The following is a 7,705-nucleotide window of genomic DNA, read 5'->3' on the forward strand; positions in this document are numbered from 1 at the left end:
TTATCTTTTATAAGCCCTTTATGTGGTGTCGCTCAGACGCCCGACTGCGGCATGGCTACTCTTGCATTTTCCTCTCGAGGAGTCATTCAGACACTCGCTTGGCCCTCAGTATTTTACTTTGGGGATTTCGGGAGGACTACCGCCCGACTTCTCTTTTGTCTCCCATGCATCATTATCTCTATGTCTGATTGCACTTGTTAATCTGTTCTCATGCATCGTGTTTACATTTGTTATATCTTATGTTCGAACTATCTTGCGAGTACTTTCATAGTACTCACCCACGTACTGCATGTTCATATTATCTCTGCATGCGAGCAACGCAGACTTTCGTGGCAGACGTTGTGATCATAATTATTTCGGAGCAGGATTGTCCCTTATTATATTATACCCGTGTTCTTAATGTTTGCGAGTACATTCAAACGTATTCACTGGCTTGTCCCTGGCTATTGTCTTGGCCAGATTTTCGCGCATGGAGATAAGCATCGCGGTGACAACCTCGGAGCCTACGTGTTGACGATAGCAGCCTCGCGAAGATAGGAGTTATCCTGGTCAGCTGTTTCTGTGGGAAATGGAGTCCCATAGACGCAGATGTACCCAACCGCTTCCGCCCTCAACCATTAGAAACCAAGTGTTGTACTCCTAGGCCTCAATGGTCTTGTACTACATATTTTCTTACCTTGCTTGGAATTCTTGTATCAAGTTGGTGCCTCATCAGCTAACAGTAATCCTGGGGCTGGTGAGCACAAAGGCCGTTTTTCTGGGAAATTATTATCCCAAAAATCCGGTCGTGACAGTATCGAATAGCTGAGTCTGTCAAGTCGGACTAAGGGTCCATTAAACGGTTTGAATCCAGCAACTATGGTGAGGCATCACACAACCTACCGTCCCCAAGATCAGTGATCAGTATGTGGAATAACAGTCTGGAAGCATGTGCCCTCAACTATGAGAATCACCAAAGGATAGCTTGGCATGAATAAAGTTTTGTCTATCAGAGCCACCGTCAGTCGAGTCTGCGGATATTATCATATAAGATCGTACCCCTTCATGCTAGCCCCGGCAAGTGACAGTCAAATATTTGGAACAGATCTGATACTCCAGGAGGTGGAGCCTGTTAAGATGATTCAAAAACTTCTGCGATGAGTCAGAATCTGTCAGGAAACGGTTATGCCTCAACTCACAGTTTGGAACCCAAAGTACCTGCATTCAGTGAAGAAACCCAATGCAAGGAGTCAGAGCTTGGGTGTTCATCAGGAAAATCTGTTCACAACTTCCTGAAAGATTGATAGTGCTGGATGACACATCCATTGGAAATCACTCTTGGACTGGTAAGACAGGCATATATTTCAGTCAGGATAATCTATCATAGTCAGCTAAGTCAGCAGATATGAAAAGAATTGGAGCCATTATAAGCATGAAAATGTGAGGTAAGATCTGTATGGATGAGGATACTGTGAAGCAAACCACCCCAGAGTCAGTCAGGTAAGTCAGATGAAGAATTTAATGGGAACAATCAGTAAAGGAAAAAAGGATACCCGAGTTGGAAACGGTCTCCTTAAGTCAGTATATGCATACTTGTTCCCTGAGCAACCAAATCTCGAGGACGAGATTTCCTTAAGGGGGAAGGTTTGTCACAGCCTGATTTTTGGCCCTTTCTTTTTCTTTTGATTTTCTGAGGTTTTTGCTTGAGTTTTCTTTTTCCGTGGCTATGTGGTCTGGAAATTGAAGAAGATGACCTCTTCTTTCTTTCCAGAGTGGCTTGTCATCCTCAAAACCTTCCCAAGACCTTGTCATTTCCATGCTTGACCTAACCCAATATTCTTTGTATTGGGAATATTCCTTTTTCTATTAATGGAATAACCCTTTAAGCCCTAGGTTGTGAATGAACCTATATTTCCATCACTCTCAAAATTCCCAAATAATTCTCATAAATTGTTTGGGTCATATCTTCCTCAAATATGGCAAAATATTTCATTGGCCATGTTTCCCATCACGCTCAATTAATTATTTTCCTATTCTGTCCCGAGTTGCAGATTGTGAAGAAAGTGCCATATATCTTTGCCCAATTGATCCCAAACTTCTTGGACACTTTTTACTGTCCATATAATTGCCCCCTGCCAAAATTCAACTTAATTTGCCTAGTAAATATTCCTGAGCAAATTTTCAAATTCCTGCCTGAGGGAAATGATTGTGAAGGAAGTACAAGCTAGGCATATCCAAATGAGTTGAATTTTTCCAAGATCCTTCATATGATCAAATCATGACTCTCCACCAAATATGAGCTCATGTAACTCATCCAGGTGAGCCCAGCTCCAAATCTTAGTTTCTGGTCAGATTGTTAGTTTGTGAAGCAACTATATTTTATATTGCTTCACTTAAGCTGAAAATTTCCCAGGGCATTATCCTATCCATATAAACACTCTCCACAAACATTTGGCTCAATCCATTACATTATTTGCCCTGTGCAATTTTTCCAAGTTTCTATCCAGAGCAAAGCTATATGAAGCAAGTGTTATTTTGGTTCATCCAAATGGCATGAAACTTTTTAGGCATCCTCATATCTTCAAATAATTAGGCCATGCCCAATTTCAGATCAATCACAATTGATATGTGGGTGCTACTTCATGTTTTGTATTTCTATCCAGTCTGGTGGTTTCTACAGCAACCACTAGCTAAACTCCTCTTCTTGAGCTAAAACTTTGCCATATTAATCAGTTCAGCGTGTGATCATCACCAGACAAATGATTTACCACATTACCATGCTGGTGTCACCACAGCAAGTTACAAACACTTTCCTGTTGATTTACTTTGGAGCTAAGTGCAAATCTCTTCTTTGCCCATGGACCGATTTATTTCCTCATTTTGACTCAGGGCACTAAGGTCATTCTACTGGACAAGGTCGGCCACGCCAAAGCACGCCGCTTGCTCCAGTGCACGCGGTGATCACGCTTGCGTCATGGCAAACTCGCGCTCTGGCTCGTTCCGGCCACTATGCTCGTCCTCTCCCTCCTCGTCTCAACCTCAAACGTTGTCCAGGAGCTCGCCCGTGCTCGACTGCATAGCTCTGCATCGGTGCCTCGTCGTGGTTCGCCATAAATGAGCCACAAACGCCATGCCCAAGCGATGCCCAGCCACTGAACTCCATTAGAGCACTGCTCAAGCTCACTTGTGAGCTCTAGAGCCCTCCTCCGCGCCTATATAAGGACCCCGAACCCCTCTGCACCTCACCAGCCTCTCCCCAAGCCTCCTCGACCTCTAGAGTGCCCCAATCTCGCCGGAGTTCGCCTCTGTCCGCCATGGCCGCCGCGGTTCCTCCTTGGTCCCGGCAAGCCTATTCCCTCTCCGCTCCTCCCTAGCTGTCCACTGCATTCCCCTCGTCTCCGCGGTTCACCCCAACCCCTTTCCCCTCGCCGGAGAGCCCCGTAGCCGCGTCTCCCAAGTCCGGCCATCGCCTCTGCCGTTCGGTCACCGCTCACTCCGGCCGACCTAGCCACTTCCAGCCTCCTCCGACCTCACCACCGTCCTCCCCACTCCACCACGAGCCGCCCCACACCCTCAGCCCTCGCCGGAGCGCCTGCTTCGCCGCGCACCACCACCGGCCGCCCGCCTCTGCTCCTCGCTGTCGCGTCGCCGCGCGCCTGTGCAGCTCCTCCTCCGGTGTCGTTTCCTCTCTGGAGGGACGCGGCGCTCCTCCCTGAAGCCGCCGGTGCCGGCCTGAGGTGGCCTGAGCCGGCCAGGCCATCATCGGCAGCGCGGCCCCTCCCCTGCTTCCTCTATCCCGTGCAGGGGGCAGCGCGAGGAAGAGGACGAGAGCGCCTGGCCCCTCCCCCTGCCCCTGGGCCCCACGCGTCAGTGGCCCAGTCGCCTCATCCCACGTGGCAAGTGGAAACGCTTTCTGTTGAGTGCGTTTTCATTTGACCAAAGCGTATTCCTTTCCTTCTTTTGCAAAAATATGTTTTCTCTTCTGGAAAACGTACTTCTCTCTACCGTGGCCTAGAATGCGTTTTCTCTTTTCGAAAGCGTATTATCTGAAATCCGTTTCTGTCTTATCCACTCAGGGACCCGTTAGTGATGAAAATATTCACACATTGGTTCTTGATCTTCTACACCTCATAACTCTGCAACCGTAACTCCGATTGAGGTGAAACCAACGCTCACTTCTTCGTCTCTTCGAGATCTTTCTGTTGGTATCATTTTCACTAGGTGTTCACACTGTTAAAATGACCATTTTGCCCTTGCTGTTAACCAACCCCTTTCGAGAGAGAAGTGTTTCCGGCGAATCTTTCTGCAATGTTTCTGCACTTCTTCCCGGAACCTTCTTCATCCCCAGGCAAGCCACAACCACCATTTGCATGATAGCCATGCAGTAGCATCGGTTTTCAACTTGTATCTTTAATAACTGTCTGTTTGTTTTGCTACTGCTGTCGTTATCTCAGTTATGCTTATGGATCGGTGACTACCGTCATGCTATGTTTTCTTGCACTCTGTTATCATATTCTACTTGCTAGTATTACTTTCATATTGCCATGCTTGTTAGTAGTACATGTTGGGTTGGTCATGTTCTTCGGTGCATGACTAACGTCGGTTACCGAGTACCGTTGATATGTTTTGTTCCTTTGCTGTTAGTTGGTTAAGTGTTTACTCATTAATATTGTTGATGTGTTATTGCATGGTATTTATTGTTGATGTTAGTGGTCATGTTATACTATGAGTGGTGTTGTACTTGTGATATTCATGCTCGCCACTATGCCATGCTCAGTTGGATATGATTCATTGTTCATATGGTTGATAGTTATGTTGTACCCGCATGCTCATGTTGATATCTTACTCATGCAGTGTAATTGCATCATGTTATTTTATCATGGCCCAGCATATTGCATTCAAGTTTAACCGGATTAAATTGAACTTGAACAACTGTTGGCTGAGTCATGGTGCCACCATATCGAGCTGACCAGTGCAACCACGCTTACCTTTATGGGAAGGTCCTAACTGGGTCTATTGTCATGCCTCTCGCCTGTGCCTCTAACGAGGGAAGGTTATGGGCACGCGCTACCCTGATTAGGTAGGCGACATAAGCCTTGTGTGCCCGTTGTTGTTGTTATGGTACCTTGTCCCCGTTTGGGACCTTTTATGTTTTGCCACGACGGTGGCCGTTGGTGCCTTTGGTAGGCACGGGGCCACCCAGGACTTAGCCCAAAGGGGAGTTGGTTGGAGTGGCCGGGAGAGTGTCATGGCAGTAGGACGGTTTTGTAGGAACATCGTTGGTCCACCCGAATGGGAGTGCGAGGCCATGTGTTCCGTGGTGTGGGTACAGTGTGCTAACCTCTGCAGAGTGTGTATTAAATCTATCGATAGCCGCTGTCACGTCCCTTGCCTTGCTATGCACTTGGACTAGCTTGTTTGTTGCATCATGTCTAATTTTTTTTTTGAAAGTTGAAATGGGGATTGCTCAAACCCTAGCACCAGATCAAATCAACTAGGTTCAAATAAAAATATTCTCAATGAACCCAAAATGCCCTTCAGAAAAGTTCATCATTTTTGGATTGGTTGAAAACCTCTGCCAAAAATGGTGCTCATATTTCTAGGTCCATTTTGGCTTTTCGAATTAATTCATAAAGTATTTGAATTTGGGCATTTAAATGCTATAAATAATTTAAATGCTCAAATAATTCTGAAACTAAATGAGGGCTGTTGCACATATTTCAAATAGTGCCCAAAATTATTTTCAGGATTTTACAAATGAGTTAGTACTCTTACTAATTCAAAACAGATCAAAATAAATAGAAAACAAAAACAAATTAGCAGAGAGAGAAGAGAGAGAACTTACCTGGCTTACCTGTAGCCCACCTGGCCTGGCACTGCTGGCCCAGCCCACCAGGCCCTCCACCGTCTTCAACCTCCTGCCAGTGGGCAGGAGGCCGTGTGCCCGCCGTGCGCGCACACGCGCGCGCCACCTCCTGCTTGGTTGGCCTCCCCGACCCCTCTGGACGATGCCACACGCCACCCCGGGCCCCTCTCACTCCTCTCTCCTGTGCTTCTGCCCTCCTCTGCTCTCTCTCTCCCTCTTTGTCCGAGCGGAGCTCGTCGCAGCCGCTCGCCGTAGACACAGCCACCGCCTACCCTCGCCTCTCTGACGTGCCCACGAGATTCGCCTCGACGCCCTCGCCCTCTCCACCAAGTCACGCGCCCGCGAAATGCCTGAAGCGACGCCACCGTCTTTGTTTTCATCGCCGGCTACCGGAGATCCCCCTCGCTGCTCCGCTCGCTCCAGTGCCTCCCCGAGCTCGCGAACGGCTCCATTTGACGCGCTGTGAGCTCCTTTGCCGACGCCCTCTCCCCTGGCTCGTTTTCTTCCTCTAACGCCGATGCCATCGGAGCCAAGAGCTCTTCGCCATTGGCCATGTCACCGCCGTGGCCACCGTTTCCTAGAGCTGCAACCGAGCAAATAGCCGTGCTTAGTGCACCCCCAGGAGGCCGTAGCACCCCTCCTTGCCACCTGCCAAGCTCCCTAACGCCGAACCTGAGCTCACCCGAACTCCGGCAGCCGCCGCGAGCTCGCTTCCGACGAGCTCGATCCACCCCAGTTGCTCCCGCTTGCCCCGTTAGATGCGCGCGATCGCCAGCTCCCCGTAGAGCCTCTCCGCCGCCCATTTGGATGCCCGTGGGCAATTTCTGAGCCGCGCCGCCGTCTCGGGCCTCGCCGGCGTCGAGTCGCCGGTGGGTTTGACCCCGCTGACCGGGGTTTGACCCCAGTTTGACCGCCCTGGTTGACTAACGTGTGGGCCATGCCCCTGTTTAGTTTAGGTGTTAGATAAGTTAGCGCTAATTAACCTAGTTAGTTGGTTGACTCACCAACAAGTGGGCCCAGGCCCTAATTAACCTAGGTTAATGCTAACCTAACACTAACTAACTCTGTTAGTTAGTTGTTACACTGACATGTGGGTCCCAGCCATCAGATTTGACCTGGGCTGGCGCCTTTGACCTGCTGATGTCACCCCGACGTCATGCCGACGCAGTTAACCTTTTTCTGGGTTTATTCTTATTCAGGAAATTCAAGAAAATAGCTAAAACTTCTAAAATTCATAGAAATTAATCTGTAACTCCAAATGAGATAATTTATATATGAAATTTGATCAGAAAAATCCAATCTATCCATCTGTACTAGTTTCATGCATGTTAGAGCAACCTAACCTTGCTGTTTAGATGAAACAATATAATTCATTTATATGAGTTCATATTTTGGGTTTGCATTTGAATCTTTGATTCAAATGAACTCAAACCGTCCTGTTCATAGCTGCATTAGCCAGAACACACTCATTTTGCCATGTAATTGCATGCATCATATTGTTGCATATTGCCATGTAATGATTGTGTTACCGGCGTGATCTTCGTTGTAGGTTCTGCCTCCGAGGATATTCATGGGTATCCAGCTAAAGGGCAGCACCCCTCTACCACTCTGTCAGGCAAGCAAAACCCCCATGTTCATTCCGATACAATCCCACTCTCTCGCTCCTGCTCTCTTTTATTGCATTAGGACAACAACGATTCAACTGTTACCTGCTGCGGTAGTTGAACCCCTTATCCTCTTCATGACATGTCATTGCCACAGTAAATAGATGAAACCCACTAGCATGAGTAGGAGTTGTTTGAGCCCTGATGTGCCTACTCATTCATGCTTGTTTGTCATGCCTGCTACTGCTTAGAGTTG

This window comes from Triticum aestivum, chromosome 5D (genome assembly GCF_018294505.1).
Source record: "Triticum aestivum cultivar Chinese Spring chromosome 5D, IWGSC CS RefSeq v2.1, whole genome shotgun sequence".
Lineage (NCBI taxonomy): Eukaryota > Viridiplantae > Streptophyta > Magnoliopsida > Poales > Poaceae > Triticum > Triticum aestivum.